This window comes from Ochotona curzoniae, unplaced genomic scaffold (genome assembly GCF_017591425.1).
Source record: "Ochotona curzoniae isolate NIBS_2020 unplaced genomic scaffold, NIBS_Ocur_1.0 contig_4514, whole genome shotgun sequence".
Classification (NCBI taxonomy): domain Eukaryota; kingdom Metazoa; phylum Chordata; class Mammalia; order Lagomorpha; family Ochotonidae; genus Ochotona; species Ochotona curzoniae.
The window spans coordinates 4,757,188-4,773,632 of NW_024466312.1; positions in this window are offsets into that span (position 1 = coordinate 4,757,188).

A 16,445-nucleotide genomic window follows, 5' to 3' on the forward strand; every position below is an offset into this window, starting at 1 on the left:
ATTCTAACCCTAGAGTCACCAGATGCCCAGAGTTATGAGTGGGAAGAAGGGTAAAAGACAGATTCATGTGCATGGACTTTTCTTTGTGGGCTGAATCAGGGCATGGAGAGGTTCTCTGCCTGTCATCAACTCCATGCTTGGGGGGCATGCCTGAGAGTGATGGACTGGTTGGAACTCAAACCATTTCAGGGTTGATTGCTCTTCAGCTACTTAACTTTAGAAACATCTCACCAGGGGCAGTAAATACAGGCCGCTCATTTTGCATGATCGTTATTAATTATTGCTTACAGACATCCTTTCTCAAGGTTCTGCAAATGTTCTCTCACCTTCCCACACCCACCCCAAACCTTGGAAAAATAGGATGTGGCCTTGAACACCATGTTCTGTCTCCTCTTGCTGCTCACAGACAATACCTGTTTGTGGAACAAACAGGAGTTCAGTTTCCAAGGCTGTCAATCTGGAAGCCAATCCACTTGCTAAGAAGATTGGAAACTGCATCTCTCCAACTTGCAGCTAAGCATGAAGGCCTGGGCCTCCAGAGAGGTTCTCACGTTACAAAATTTGATGCAAACTGCTTGCGGGGGGGGGGGGGGGGGCTTGGAGAGACAAGGCCCAGGTCACTTTGTTCTTGCTATGGGAATCTGGATAGGAGACAAAACTGTCTCCAGATCCCAGCCTTAGATATCACCCCAGCCAGCAAGTTGGCCTAGCAGCATGTGCTGTTTCTCCCAAATCAGTCAGTTCCTGCTTCCCCAGCTCTCCACCCCATTTCTGTTTCCAATCACTATATTAGACATCAAGTTCAACTGCTCTGTCAGGTCATTCCGAGTGGACCCAGGTAGCAGAACATGCATTGAGTACACAGAAGGAAAAGAAAAGGGGCAAGTGGTAGGAAGAATTAAATGGATCAAAGGAAATACCAGGGAACACCTGAAAGAAGGCTCAGATGTACAAGTTACATACAGGAGCAAACCATCAGACCATTAGAGATGATGACCTGTTAACCTAGTCAGCAAAAACCTAACTGAAAAAAAAAAAAGAAGCTTCATGAGAACATGGATCTCCACAAATAAGATGAGCTCAGTGTGGACCCCACCTTTTCATGCCAGAATGAACAATATGACCTAACAAATTTTCTTCAGCGTTTAAATAACTTTGATCGGGGATTCTGCCACTTGGAACCACAAAAGTTCGAGCTTACAGACCATTTGCTCAAGGTCTTATTGTAAGGAGCACATCCAGGCTGCTAACCTAGGTCAGTCTGATCCAACAGCATGCTCTTTTCCATTCTCCATGTTGCCTCCATGAGCCACTTTCTGAATGCCAAGGTCATCAGTGGCAAGAGGAAAGAAAATTAAATATTTTTCAATAACAAACATACGAAAAGAGTACTGTTCTTGGTTTTGGGACCACAGTGGTGAGAAAGACAGCAAGGGATACAGTTGAATGGGCAGCATGTTTGTGCACAGCCTGGATGGCAGGTGCAAATAGAGGAATAAAAAGAAGGCAGAAGTTAGAGCAGTTCTGAATGTTTTCTCCTGTTGACAGTCAAACAAGTGCATGCACTACGTTCTGAGAAACTGTCTCCATTTTAGTTTCTCATGTGTAAATTTACCCAGACTCCTACCTTGCAAGACGCAGTATGTGGTATGCCTTTGTGAAGACCATGTTCAAGTTCCTCAGGATAAAAAAAAAAAACAGCTTTAATACAAAACCCAGCTTCTCACACATAGTCACATTACATAGATGCAATGATTGAGGTTCATAGAGGGTTAATAGCACCACTATTCCATGCCTATCTCTTAGATGCAATGAGACAGAAAACTAAATAAAATCTGAGAACCTAAAGGCAATGCACAATGCAAGATGCTATTATTCAATGAGGTGGAAGCTGGTATATTTTTTCGGTCAAATCAGCTCTTTGTTGCATCCGGGTGGAATCTGGAATTCTAAAGAACTCAAGGCCAGTTTCTCTAAATTTCTCTTTTTTGAGGAAACAGTAATGGTGACAAATTGTGCTTAATCCATACCCATAGCATAATAATGACCTCCACCATAATAAAACTATAGGGACCCTAAAACACATGACTTTTAACACCCAGCCTCTCTGCAGCCCCCCCTTACAGGTGGGAAAACAGGACAGAAGCAGAGCCTCACAACTTAAAGGAACTCCTTCCTGCATCTTCTACTCTGTTCAACAAGTGGACAATGGAAATAATAAATAAATAAATGAACAAACAAACAAACAAACACCCACTAGCAATCTTTCATTGTGCCCATTCAGTCTTCTTTGGCAATTTGGAGAACTGAGAATCAGTCCAGTCTACCCCACCTAATTTGTTCTAATCCATTCACCTCTAGAATGTCTGCCAGTATCCTAAACATGGGTTCACCCGCTAGCCTGGAGTCCAGAGAGCTAGACAGAAGGCTCCACCCTTGCTTCAGCATGGAAATGTCACACCACTGCAGCTTCCTGTTTTTAGCATGAGAGCTCTATCTGCTCTAGCAAACCTGCCTAACCAAGCCAGAAACCAAAATGCCCCATCCTGGGCCTTGTGCCTTAACCCAACAAAACAAGTATTTTTGGCCTGTCCAGAAGATTCCAGATCTCATAACGGAAGTGTCTCATAGCTCCAGGCTCTACATGCTGACTCACTTATCATGGACAAGTTAAACCCCCTTTGGGAGAAGGGGCTAAGCCACAGGTGCCCCAAACTCAATCCAAAAGCCCTCCAGGAACAGGGCTCCAAAAGAGTCAAGGGAGGTGGGAGACAGAATGGCAGTGCTGGGAGGGTGCCAGAGAACAGGAAATGAGTTCTGCCCTTGGGTTAATTTCCAGGAGCGGTTCCTTCCAGTCAGGCTGGCTGAGATGCATACAGCTGCCTCCTGGACAGGGTTTCAATGTTTGTCTCCTCTCCAAAGCTGCAGCTGGAAAGGACCATCATGCAAAATGAAAACAGGACTGAGAATGCCTCCTCAACTTTCTTTCAACCCAAATGAAGCAGCCAAGAAGTCAGAGGGAAAAAAGTAATAGAAAAGAATAGCACTACTACTATAATATAAAAATAATGTAAATCACCCTAGGATTGATCAATAAAAATATCACTTCAGAAAGATTTATATGGTTGGTTTTTACTTTTTCCAGAATCCTGGGCAATAAGTGGAGTTGAAAAAGAAAGATGTTGAGATTCTAAGTTAGCAGTCATGATTCTATTGAAATGCAGCATTATCTGTTTGTTATTGGAGATGAAAATTCAACAGAAAAGCTTAAGTTCCCTTTAAGTCCCCCTGCCATAAAACAGGCATAAAGTCCAGGATGTTTATTCTGCACTTATTAATGCTCTGATTTTATAAAAATGAAATCATATATATGTTGTTATCCTCCTGCCCCTTGGTTATATCAATAAAATCTAATCTAGCTTCCTATTTGAAATTTCTAGTTTGTCATTACAAAAATATCCCAACAACCCTTCAGCAAATTCCTGTTCTTGAATATTCACCATGTTTCTACTTTATGGTATTATAAAAAAAAATCACTGCAACAAGCTCTCTTTCATATGCAGCTATGTGAATTTGCCTAGTGATTTCCTTAAGCCATATTTTCAGATATAAAATTACCATACAGTTGTTGTACATAATTTTTAAAATTTTATTTACTTGGGGGGTTGGCACTGTAGCATAGCAAGTAAAGCCACTGTCTGCAACAACGGCATCCCATGTGGGCTCCAGTTTGTGTCCCAGATATTCCACTTCTTACCCAGTTACCTGCTAATGGCCTGGAAAAATCAGCCAAGGATGGACCAAGAGTTTGGACCCCTGTCACCCACACAGGAAATCTGGAAAAAGCTCCTGACTCTTAGCTCCTGGCTTCAGCCTGGCTCAGCCATGACCATCACAACCATCTGGGCAATGAATTAGCCAATGAAAGATTCATTCTTTCTCTTTCTCTCTCTTTCTCTCTCTCTCTCTCTCTCTCTCTCTCTCTCTCTCTCATTCTTTCAAATAAATAAATCTTTTAAATTTTTTTCATTTTTCTTTTTACTTGATTTAAAAGGCAGAGAGAGAGAGAAATCTACCACCTGTTGGCTCACTCCACCAATGCCCTCAACAGCCAGGACTACAGCAGCTGAAGCTAAGATCCCAGAATTCCATCTGACTCACCCATGTGGGTGCAGGGATGCAAAGACTTGACCCATTACTTACTGCCTCCTAGGATGCACATTAGCAGGAAGCCAGATTGAAGTGGAATAGGTGGGACTCAAGCCACGTGTTCCAATACAGGATACCGGTACCCCAAGCAGCATCTTAACCACTGAGCCAAACACTCTCCGCTGTTTGTGAATTCGGGAGAGACAGTCAGCCCATCTGTATCATAGAATCTTCATCGTGTATTTAATCAACACGATGAAAAGTGTTGAAAGTGTAGTTATTCCTACAATGGCTGTATTGAAACTGAATATATACAGATGTTTCTATCCTTATCCTCTGAACAATATATTATAACCATCTACATAACAGTTACAGTATGTTTATAGTATACTATATATTACCAATAACCTAGAGATAGTCCAATGTATAACCAAGGATGTATGTAGGTTATATGCAAATAATACACTTTTTTAAAAATGATTTCTTTTTATTGGAAAGATTTACAGAGAAAAGGAGAGACAGAAAGATCTTCCATTTGCTGGTTCACTCTCAAGTGCCACAACAGCCAGAACTGAGCCAATCCAAAGTTAGGAGCCAAGAGTTTCTTTCAGGTCTGCCACATAGGTACAGGGTCCCAAGGTTTTGGGCCATCCTCTACTACTTTCCCAGGCCACAAGCAGGGAGCTGGATGGGAAGTGGAGCAGCTGGTATATGACGAAGTGGCACCCATAGAGAATCATGGTGCATGCAAGGCTAGGACCATAGCCACTAGGCTCCCACACCAGGCCCAAATAATACACCATTTTATAGAAGGCACATGAGCATCTGTGGTCTTTTGTATCTGTGGAGGGTCCTGGAACCAATTCCCCATGGAAAACAAAGGATAACTGGATACGCCAAACAGCTTTTCAATAGGGTTGAACCAAATTACACTTTCCCAAAGCCATAAATGCCTCTTCCCCTACTTCCTCTCCATTATGGGTGTTGTCATTCTTTTCTTTATTTCTTAACTACATCCAAGTTGACTTGATAACTGTTTTCATTTGCTCTAAAAAAAGAGTAGTAAGAATTCCTTTTTCTGGTGCACTTGTGAGATAAGATCAGCCTTAATCATTGCCAACTCATTAAAAAAGAAGAAGAGTAGAAAAGAGACAGGGCAGAGCCCACTGTCATAAGTAAACAAGAATTAGAAATGACTCAGAAAAAAAAGAAAATGATCCCACTCAGGGGAGAAAAGGGAAACTGATGGGGTGATTAGGTTAGGTCATTCCTTGTGCCTTTGCCAGTTAGCACCTTGGTGTGAGGACCTGGCCCACTGGTTGGTCTTATAATGCCCGTTTGCTGAATGCTGCTCCTCAAAGCACTGTGTGTTTACACACAGTTGTATTTGCTCAATCTGCAGAAGAGCACTCACAATAAGTGCTGGCAATTCCAGAGGAAGGGAACTCATCTAGCATGGGACCTGAGGCCTTTCCACCCTTAGCAACTCTGCACACCACCTCCAGAGCCCCCATCCCGCACAATAAAAACAAATTAGGACCCAGTCACAGAAATGGCATTTCTGATCCTGGACTTTTGACTTCCTTGCTTTTCCATTTCACAAGAATAATCTCTTTTTATATTTGCATCACAAGTTAGTAGCAGAATTTACTAATTTTCCCATTCTGCAGATGAATAAGTGGTCTGAAGCTCAGATCACTTGTGGAAAAGCTAGAACCTGAACCTATGCCCTTTAATTCCAATCTAGCACCCTATACACTATCATTGCTGGTATGTTCTGCAATTACATTAACTTCTATGCAATAACATTAACAACTTGAGCAAATGCTCAAACAAGAGCCCAGAGGTGGCCGAACTTCTGCCTGTTGCACTGGATAAAAAAGAAAACAGTAGCTGGGCAATGATACCCACAGGCCCCTTGGGGTTCTGGGCATGAGAGGTTTCCAGGTCCCTCTCTTTATAAGGGACAAACTTCAATGCTTATGAAACTTCTGAGGGATGTTGAGAAATCAAGTCCTCTTACACAAGTTACATCTAAACAGATAACACCCAATGTGATTTTCCTTGGAAAAAATTATCCTAGGCTCATGTGGCTTAGGGTGAGTTGCTTAGAAATCCTGAAGATCATGCAGGGACGCAGGATGCCAAGTGGCAGGTGTCCATCACCTTTCCCTAGCAGCTTCTCTCCAGGAGGCTATGAGAAGGCCATGGCCATCAGGTGTTGCTGAGGACAGGAAAGATGGCGCCTGAGCATCATCAGAAGCATTCCCTGGCCTGCAGCACCCAAAGTGTTCTCCCTGATGACCCCTTGGAGTTCACATCACAGCAGCCTTGACAGCACTTCCAGCTGCCCAGCTGTCAGGCAACTGGGCTGGGGACTGGGGATACAGGACATCAAGACACAAATCATCTGGTGCTAAGTATTTGTCAAGGCTAAGGAGAATCTGATAAGCTGGTTTGTCAGCTGCTGTCTGAAACACCAAAGCATGAAAAAAAAAAATAATAAGCCATGCTGAGACATTCTCCAAGGTGGATGAACTCTCATAAGCAAATGCTGGTAGAATTCTGTCATCCCGTGCACCTCCCCTCCAGCCCACTCTCCCAGCACTCTGAGGAATCATCTGCCTTTAGCCAAAGCCATTTTCAGCCAAAGAGAAACCTTGAACTCCAATTCCTGGCTTCCACAATTGTTTGAAATTCTTTTAAGATTTCACAAAATACTTCCTCTACTCCCTCAAAGACAAATGCCATATCATTTCATTCTCCAGCCTACCAGGCCTTCTCCAGACCATTCACATCATGCAATAGTCTGCGTGATTACTGCTATGGGCTTAAATTAGCCACCTCTCCCACTCTGGGGACCTTCCCATGTATCTACTCTGTGACCAAAATCAAGAACCAAAACCTCATCTCCATGGTGGGTAAACCCATCGCCTGTAGTGCCTGCTCCCTGTTATGGCTGCTGCAGTTCCAATCCAGGACTTGCTCATTATCACTCATCTGGCCTACTGAGAGCCAAACTCAGACCTGTTGACAATCCAAGTTTGGGCAAGTGAAGTCTGTAACGCAGGGGATGCACTTGGGATTTCCCAGATGGTCAATTGAGTTAGAAAAATAGAAACAGGGGAAAAGGCAGGGCCATAGGAAAGGAATAACAGAAACAAGCTAAGAAGAGGTTATTGTCATAGTAAACTGCTGAAACTTCACATTGTAGGCATTTAACCGTGGCCATTTTTAATCAACAAAACTAAGGAGAGGAAAGAGTAATTTATGCAGAAAAAATGTCTAAAAATCTTATGTCTAGGCCCCTGCCTCCAGAAAAGGCTTCCCTTAAGCCCTCCAGACAGATTGGAATAGTTTCTCAGAAATTTAAGCCACCCCATGCCTATGCGGTATGTAACCCCATGCAAATGCCATTAAACCCTCCCTCAAGGCTCGCTGCCATGAGCTCGCCTTGTCTCCAGCTGCCCCAGGACAGCTGGGCTGCAGCAATGGCTGGGTGAGCAGTTCTGGTTTGCAGCACAAAGCTTTACACTCTCACTTGACTGGGCCATGACATAGTGCATGGCTGTGGTTTCTATGGGAAAGCCCCTGCCTCTCCAACCAGGCCTGAAGTGCAAACTAAAACACATGTAATTTTCCACCCAAACCTTTCTAGGTGTAAGCCCCCCAGATCATCTGGCAGAGGGCAGAACTGAGCTCCCAGGCATATGAAATTTGCAGGAACTCAAAGTACAAAGAGGCAAAAAGTCCCGTGTCTGCAACGCCAGTGCCCTTGGATCCTGCTGCCCAAGTCTGTCTCCCCTAGGAACCTTGTCATGTGACCAAGACAATATGACCAACATTGAGGAGACCCAAATCCTATCCGTGGCAGTCATCCACCAGCCATGAGGGTGTGAGCAAGGTCCTAATCTCCCTCGTCTCAGGGACCTGCCACCTGCCTATCTGTATTGCAAGTGAGAACAAAAATGTTGGAGTCAATTTCCTGTTTGATAGGATAGTTAAGTGGTGGAGGAAAGGATGATCAATGGAGACATTATCTCCCATGACTATGAGAAACGCTGGGAAGCAGAGGTTCTTCCCCAATTCCCCCACAGGCACCTTCACTCTTGTTCTAACTGCTGGCCCAGAAGAAGGCAGGTAGCCCAGTCCCAGAAAGATGAACCAGCCTAAAAAAGCAAAGCTCAGTATGAGCATTGCAGTCCAAACCCTATTGAGCTAGACTAGATGTTCTGTTTCTCAGGGCCTCCATTTTTTTCCCTGTAAGATGGGGAAATAGGCACACCTGCTTGGAGAACACACCTGCATTCCGGTCTCCATGAATAATGGGTGCCAATACAACAGCAAGGCATGTTCTGACTTCCACCCTCTGTCTTGTTCTGTCCTCATCATGCCCAAGCTCCAAGGATACTTTGCAGGTTTTCTTTCTTCTCTTTCCTGTGTCTACTTCCTGTCAAGGAACAAACCTTCCAAGAGAGCTGTGGTAGAGTTCAGTTTGTGCCACCTTCAAGTCTCCAGGATCATAAACACCTGCCACCAGGAAAAGGACACCTGCAGTGGAGCCTCCAAGGGTGTGGAGCTCCATAGAGGCCTTGTCACCTTCACCAACACCCTTGTCTTTGTCAGCATGAGGAATGTCTCTGTGCTCTGAGCTGACTCACCCCAGGAGCAGGGATGCACCCACCACATGAAGACTTCCAGCTGAGACATCAATAAATGGGTCAGACTCATCACTGGGACTTACGCGAACTGCCTCCCACCATCTTGCAGTCCTGCAAGGTTGGAGCCATCCATACCACCAGCTAACCTGTGAGTAAGGACACAGCCCAACAAGGGACCGCAAGAGGACAAGATCACCTGATCCAACACTTTCACCTTCCTATTGGGCTTACAAGTCCCAGGGAGGGGAGTAGCTTGCCCAAGACTATACCACTGACCAGATAGTAGCACAGGAAAGCAGGAGCATGGGCCAGGCATCTGTATACCTCTTGCTTTGGAGGAAATGGAAGCACTGAGGGAGGGAGTTCTTGTGAGTGGAGGGTATTAGTTGGGTTTCAGGGGCATCACAAACACGTGGAAGGAACACTAGACTAAGGGCTAAAAGACCTGGGTTCCTCTCAAACCAGCTGGGCCAGTGCAGCCCCTCCACCTCCTGCAACAATTCCCAGGAACAGAGAAGAAGGCATCTTGAAAGCTGCCACACTGTGGAGGTGTACAGCCTGCTGTTTGCCCTTGTCCTCCAGGCTTTGGGGCCCATGTGGGAACCAGAGAAGCAGAAGCCAGGCAGTGCCGAGCAGATCTGAAGCTCAGAGACTCTCCTCAGCAAAGGGGGCCCAGAGCACCAGGCTAAATCCGTGTCATTGAAGCAAGGCTCAGGTTGTGTCTAAGCAGCTTTGTTTTTAAAAGGAAGGTGGTAGAGTAGAAAGAGAAGTTGATGAAGCAGCAAAGTTCAGCCCACGGTGCCACACTGCCCTCTGCAGGGCACCCAGGAGATGGCATCTAGGCTTGCTGCGTCCTAGGGAACACAGAAAGCCCCAGGGTCCCGGGGTTCTACTCCCTGCACTCCTTGCAGTTCAAGCCCCTCCCAGCTGAAAGAGATATGATCATTGATCCCACCCTTGGCCATCTGCTGCATATTCCCTCCATGGGTACTTGACCCAGGGCTGCCACCTGTCCCCCACACTCACAATTTCCAAACTTCATTCCAAGGAGCCTGCCCCAGCATCTCTCACTTCTCTCTGAAGCCAGAAATTAGAAGATTATAGAAAATAGAACAGTCCTCAGATGATCCTGCTCAACTGGCCATACCCTCTCTGCTCCAGAATGCAATAGTCTCTCTACACCTTCATTTTCCTGGGCATGGAGAAAGTCACTGGTCTAGGGGAACTCCTGTCTGGAGTAAAGGGACACCAGGAACTCTGTGACTCCATGAGCATCAACACAGACTTCACAACTGCTCTGGAGTTAGGGGCATACATGGTCCTGAGCTACTTAGAGGCACCACGAGTCTCCTCGCTGTGCCAGACATTTACCACCCCTGCCCCTATGCTGCCCTCCATCCTGTCCCTGACTGTGGGGTGGAAAGCCAGGGCCCTGGCCTGGCTGACCAGTCTTCAGGTGTGGGTACCCCCCCGTCCCCCCAGTGCCCTGATGCAGCTGGCCTGGGCACATGACATGGGTGATTCACACACACACATGTCCAACCGACCAGCTTCTCCTTCCTTCCTTCCTCTCCCAGGCATCACAAAAGGTATCGAATCAGCACAGAGCTACATTGTTCCCAGGGTCAGGAGGGGCTGGAGGCTGCAGGGAGTTAGGAAGATGAGGAGAAGGGTATAGCATGGTTTTCTGTGCAGCATATGCACCTCGCACCAGCCAAACCCACTTCCTGCCCTGGCCCCAGCTCTCCAGCCCAAGCCCAAGCCCACATCGCCCTCCTTTAGAGCCAACTCTGGTTTGGGCTGGCTGGCTTTTCTTTCATTTTCCATTCCCTGCACATATGCATTTCTTTGAAAAATATGCACATGTTAGGCTTCTTCTTTTTTTCTTGTCCAATACACATCAACTTTTAGAAACCATAATATACATTCACAGTCTGACAGCCCTTGTCCTTCAAGGGGCATGCTCAATCCTTTCTCTTTGGGCCCCAGGGGAACACAGCACAGGCAGGTGGATTTGATCAGAAGTCCAAGTGGCTAAGACTGAGACGGGGAGGTGCAGGGATGAGGGGGGACACAGCAGTTGTAATTGTTGCTAAAAGGGAAGGAGAAGGAGCTGGTTAACCTGGGGGGTGGAGAGTGGATAATGAAAAAAATAGTGAGGGGATGTCGCCAAAGTTGGAGCAATCAGAAATTGCTATTTCAGTTCTTCTGCTTCTCTAATCATGAAAATCTCCTATTCTGGATTGTTAAGAATAAGTTCCTAGTCAATATACACTTGAGACTATATGGGATCATAGAGATTATCCGATCCCCTCAGAAGTAATCCTTCCTCCAGAGCAGACCCTTGGCAGACAAGTCAATCCATCCCCCAGCTGAGAAGTTCAACGCAAAAAGTGGTCTGAGAGGGCCAGCACTGTTGGCAGCAGGCAGTGACTGCTGGCACTACCATAGCAGCATCCCACAGGAGTGGCCCTTCTAGGCCCAGCTGGTAGTGCACCTGAGAAGCAGTAGAAGATGGCCAACATATCTGGACCCCTGCCACCCATGCAGAAGACTTGGATGGAGCTCCAGACTCCTGGCTGCAGCCTGGCCCAGCCCCAGCTTTTGAGATCATCTGAAGAGTGAACCAAGCAGATGAAAGGTCTCTTGTCTGTCACTCCCTCTCACGCTGTAATTCTGCTTTTCAAATATAAATAAATAAGTCTATGAAAGGGAAGAAAAGGAAATGAAGGGAAAGAAAGGGGAGGGGGGACAAAGTGTTTGGAGTGTTGGGTCAAATTACATTCTCCATCAGACAGAGCCTATCACTTTCTCTGCTCTCCTTGCATCCATGCCCTGAACTAATCCCACAGCTTCCTTTGACCAATCATGGTGCTTTGCCACTACTGAGCCTAGGCACTTCTATTCTACCTCTAAATCTTGTCACCAGCATACAAGCAAGACCAGGATAGGCTGCCATAGGATAAAGAAATGTGTGAAGGATGACTGAGTCATCCCAGCTTCAGTCATCCAAGACTAGACTGGCTGCCTGGCCACACCCCACGGACTGCAGCTGCATGAGTGAGCCCCAGGTGGGACTGGCTGAGCCTGGCCCAGATCTACAAAACTCCCAGCTGCACCCAGCCTGAATTGCTAGGCTGTTAGAATTGCAAACTTCCTAAACTGCAGTTGCTTTCAAGTCACTAAGTTTGATGTGCACCTCCATACTAACTCTGTAGCTACAAAGAATAAGCCTTATTCCTTGACGTTGGGGACAGCTCTCTGAGGTTGACATTGCTTGTGAGCACCTGAGGGACTCTCAGGGAGATCCTGCAGAGGGATCGTGGCCTTCAAGCCAAACCTCATGCCAACACAGCCTTTACCTCTTCTGTTTCCCTCGGTGTTCTCTGATGCAGCCCAGTACGCCAACCATCCCTTCTTTCTGGCCCATTTTATTGAAAGTTAAGAGAAATCAAAGGATTGAGGTGAAGAGGGCACTAACAGTACAACAAAAATACTTGAGTCAGCTAGGCTTCTTGAAGCCACTTCTGACCCAAATCTAAACTGCCAAAAAGCCCATGAAACAAACATCCTTGGCAGACTCCAAATGGAGCCCTGGCTCCACAGATTGCAACAGTGGGAGGGTGGTCAGAGACTGCTGGCATCCAGCATCTGCCACGTGGAGCAAGCAGCAAAGGCACTGAACTTGGTCTTGGGGTCTGGTGGGGAAGGTCACCACCCCTGCCACAGGAGACAAGATCAGACCAATCGCAGCCTCCACGGAGAGCCAGACATGGAGGGAAGTGGTGTTGCAGGGAACAGCTGCCATCTGTGGATTCTCTAGCTGAAGACTCTGCGGGAAGGGTTGCCAGTTGCAAACGAGCCCTAGCAGCCTGGCTTCCTGTTTTGCCTTTGCGTTCCCCATGTGTCACGGCACAATTATTCTAGGATATGGGCTCCAAAGAGACATGGGCTCCAATTTTCTGGCCCTAATGACAGTGCAGGAAAAGGGGTGAGGGAGGCAGAGAGAGGAAAAACCCCAAACCTCAGAAAAGGATGAAAACATGTCTAAACTTGACTTGCAAAATGAGAAGGTCAGAATCACCAAGTCACAGAACACAACTCTCCAGTGATTCAATCTAGTCCCCTCCATCAGGGCGAGCAAGCAAAGAGGAGAAACTTCATGAAAACAGGGAGTGTGCATTCAGTGGCATGGGATTAAGTACTGTGAAACATCCTTTCCAGAGAGCATGGCAGGGGGACAGGGTCAAGTGGCCAGTGGCAGGGGCCTGGAAAGACACCGTCCCCCAGCGATAAGTTTTCAAGCATCTCAATGGCTTTGCCTGGGACTCAAAGCAAAAAAAGAAAGGGCAACACTCTCCCAACTCACTTCTTACTCTCTCCTGTCTTCTACTGGAAAAAACCATCACTCCCAGTCCTCAAATCCATTTTATTCATGGCCATGAAAGAAATTTAAAGTCTAGAATATGCATAATTTAGAGGTCTTTGGGGCAGTATTCTTATGAAGCAGAAGATGAGGCTATGTCCATGTGTGCAGGAGACTGCATTTATTCAGGCTTTCGTGTGTGTGTGTGTGTGTGTGTGTGTGTGTGTGTGTGTGTACGCACACACACGCATTTGGGAGAATTCCTACCAGTGTACAAGCACAGGTTTCCATGAATCCCTGTCTCAGCAGCATGGCCACTTGGCACAAACAAAAATTGCCTGTCTGAGCCCCTGCAGGTCCATTCCTGTTGGCCAGCATGTGTGTGAAGTTATGCCCAAGTGTGCAAATCTGTGCACATCTCTAAACCTGTGTTTGAATGGAGTTGTATGGGTGTCTGAACACATGCACCCCCTGTCTGTGAGAAGCACTGTGTGTGTGTGTGTGTGTGTGTGTGTGTGTGTGTGTGTGTGTGTGTGTCCAAGCAAGCTTATCCCCTGGTCAGCTCCCAACCTCTTCCTCCTCCTTTCCTGGGAACCCATAGCAGCCTTTGTCTGGCTCCCTGCTGGATCTGCCAGCTGGTGGCAAGGGTCCCTTTCTGGGGAAACAACACTCCTCCCCGACTCATTTGTGCCTGGAGGAGCTCCAGGGGCCATCACCTAAATGGCAGCCTGAGGCTAAAATGGACGAGTTTCTTAATTGCCCATGATGCTTGTGGCTGCAGTGCAAACATGGTGTTAGCTGTTAGGTTGTGAGGCCCGAAGCAGGGTTACATTTTGTGCCTGTGTGAATTTAGTGTACTTGAGAGCTGAGAGACCAAGAGCGGGTTAGAGCCAGTGAGAGGCTGTTATTATGGCCTGGCATGGGCTCTTAGTTACTTGGGACCATAAGGCCATTTTACCGCACTGCACAATGGCAACACCCCTAGGATTTCCACACCGGGGCACCCCATCTTTCTCTGTCTCTCACACACCCACATCCTTCCTCTTTCTCTTCTCTTTCCCCCCTTCTGTTTCTCCCCAATCCATGGTTTTTCACTATCTCTGACTCCCTCACCTTTCTCTTCCCCTCTCCTCCTGTTCCTCAGCTACCAGCAGTAGAGTTGAAGCTGGGCAGTGACCAGAGCAACACACACACATTTCTTTTCTTTCTTCAGTCCCCAGCCTCACTGCCCCTGCAGCCCAATCCTGCAGAATTCCAGCCACAAAGGTAGATCTGTCATCTCCAAAGCTCTGGGGAGGCCTGGGTACCTCTCTGCTTCCCTCACTTGCCCCTCCCAGCACCCAGGATAAAAAGGACTCAGCCCTTTGCTTCCTGCCTGGGTACCTTCCACTCTCAGGGAGGAGCCCAAGGAGGGAGATTGAGGGGAGAGGGAGGGAGGCCCAGGAAGTCAGAGGAGAGGGACCCAAGCCCAGGGCTCCTCCTCAGCCTCAGGCACAAACGCTGTCCCTCCCTGGACACGGGCTGGAAGGATGTTGGTTTGACTCCTCAGCTGTGCTGGGTGAAGGAACGTGAGCTATGACGGTGGAGCTCTGATACCCTCTCGAAGACCAGAAGATGCAAGGCAGGAAACTGGTGGGGCATTGCTTTACAACTGCCTTCAAGTACCCTCATTCAAATAGGGCTTCAGAAATGTTTGACTTAATAAACATTCTCGGGGGAATAAAAGATGGTGGGTAAGTAAATAGATGAATAAATGTTAATGGGTGGATAAATGATATATGGTGGATGAATGCTTTCATTCATGTGAATAAATACATTCACATCATACATTCAAGTGAATGGATGATGGATGGGCATGAATGAATGAATGTTAATTGATGAATTAGGTAGATGAATGAGTACTATGGGTGAATGATGGGTGGGTGATTGAATGGATGAATAAATGTGGGTGAAGGAAGGATTCTTGTGAGGCAGCAAGTAAACCAGCAGATGAAATATCTCTCTCTGTAATTCTGACTTTCGTTATTTCAAAAATGACATCCTGGTGAGAAGAGGGGGCACCACAGCTCCTAGGTGGTCCCCATGGTGACCCAGGGCCCACCCATCCTCTCACCATACACTTTGCCAGGGTCTCTAGTTGACTGGGCACTTACTCCAAGCTCATTTCAATTAATAACCCAAAAGGGAATAAGAATGAATGTGGACTTCCAGGAGGGAAACATAATCTATATATAAAATATGCCTTTCATCTAGGCATAATACCTTACATAGGCTAAAAATGGAACTGTTCATCCCCAACAAAAGGGGCGCAATTGCACTACAGGGCAACTACAGCACACAAGTGAGCCACTTTTCTTACCTTCTCTGTATCACACCTTCCCCCATGCTCACTAATAACTGAACAATGCCTCTTCAGCTTGTTCTTGCCCTCAAACGGCCACGTCAGGGTTCACCACATGACGCTGTATCCATGACTACCACTTGTCCTTTCGTGTTTGAAACAGTTTCCACTTGCCAACAGGTGTTTCTAACAAGTCTTTTCATGACAACCCCATGAGAAGCAGGACAGTAGGCACCTGATCCTCTGCTTGCAATGAGAAAACCCTGACATGGCCAAGTACAGACATCTGCACAGTGCTGCAAGGCAGGTCCTCAACCATCTGACAGGGCAGCAGGCTCACAGCCTCACTGCCCACCTGGCTGACCTCAAACTCTCCCAGCAAAGTGAGTAGAGGATATGCTGCCTCCAGCCAGTGTCTCCCAAAGGCCATGACCTTCACCAGTTCTTCGGGATCAGAAGAAGCTATCTTATAAAGTTTCCTATATGAGTCCCAAGTCTCAACATTCTGAGCTCTATGGGACGCAGCTCCTGCCCTGAGAGAGGACCCAAATCTGCCAATGAAGGGGTTGCAAGGGCCTATGAGTCAGGAAGCTAAAGTGAACACTTGCTGTCCCCAAAGCCACTAAGTAGCTCAAATATGTCTCAAACAGCACCTGTACTAAGAACACTGGTCAAAGGAAACTGAATTCCTTCTGCATCCCATCCCCACAAGCCTCACAACACAGGAATGGGCTCAGAGATGGAAGCAAGGAGGGACAGGGCTGCCCCAGGAGAAAAAAAATGGGAAAGGGGCTGGCCTCACAGTAGTCCTCTGGGGAGCTCACTCTAGGGTAGGCTTGGACCATTCTAGGTTCTTATCCCTACAGAAAAGCCACATGCTTAAAAGGACAGTGAGAATGCTACAAGCCGGTACACTGAGTGCAGGATC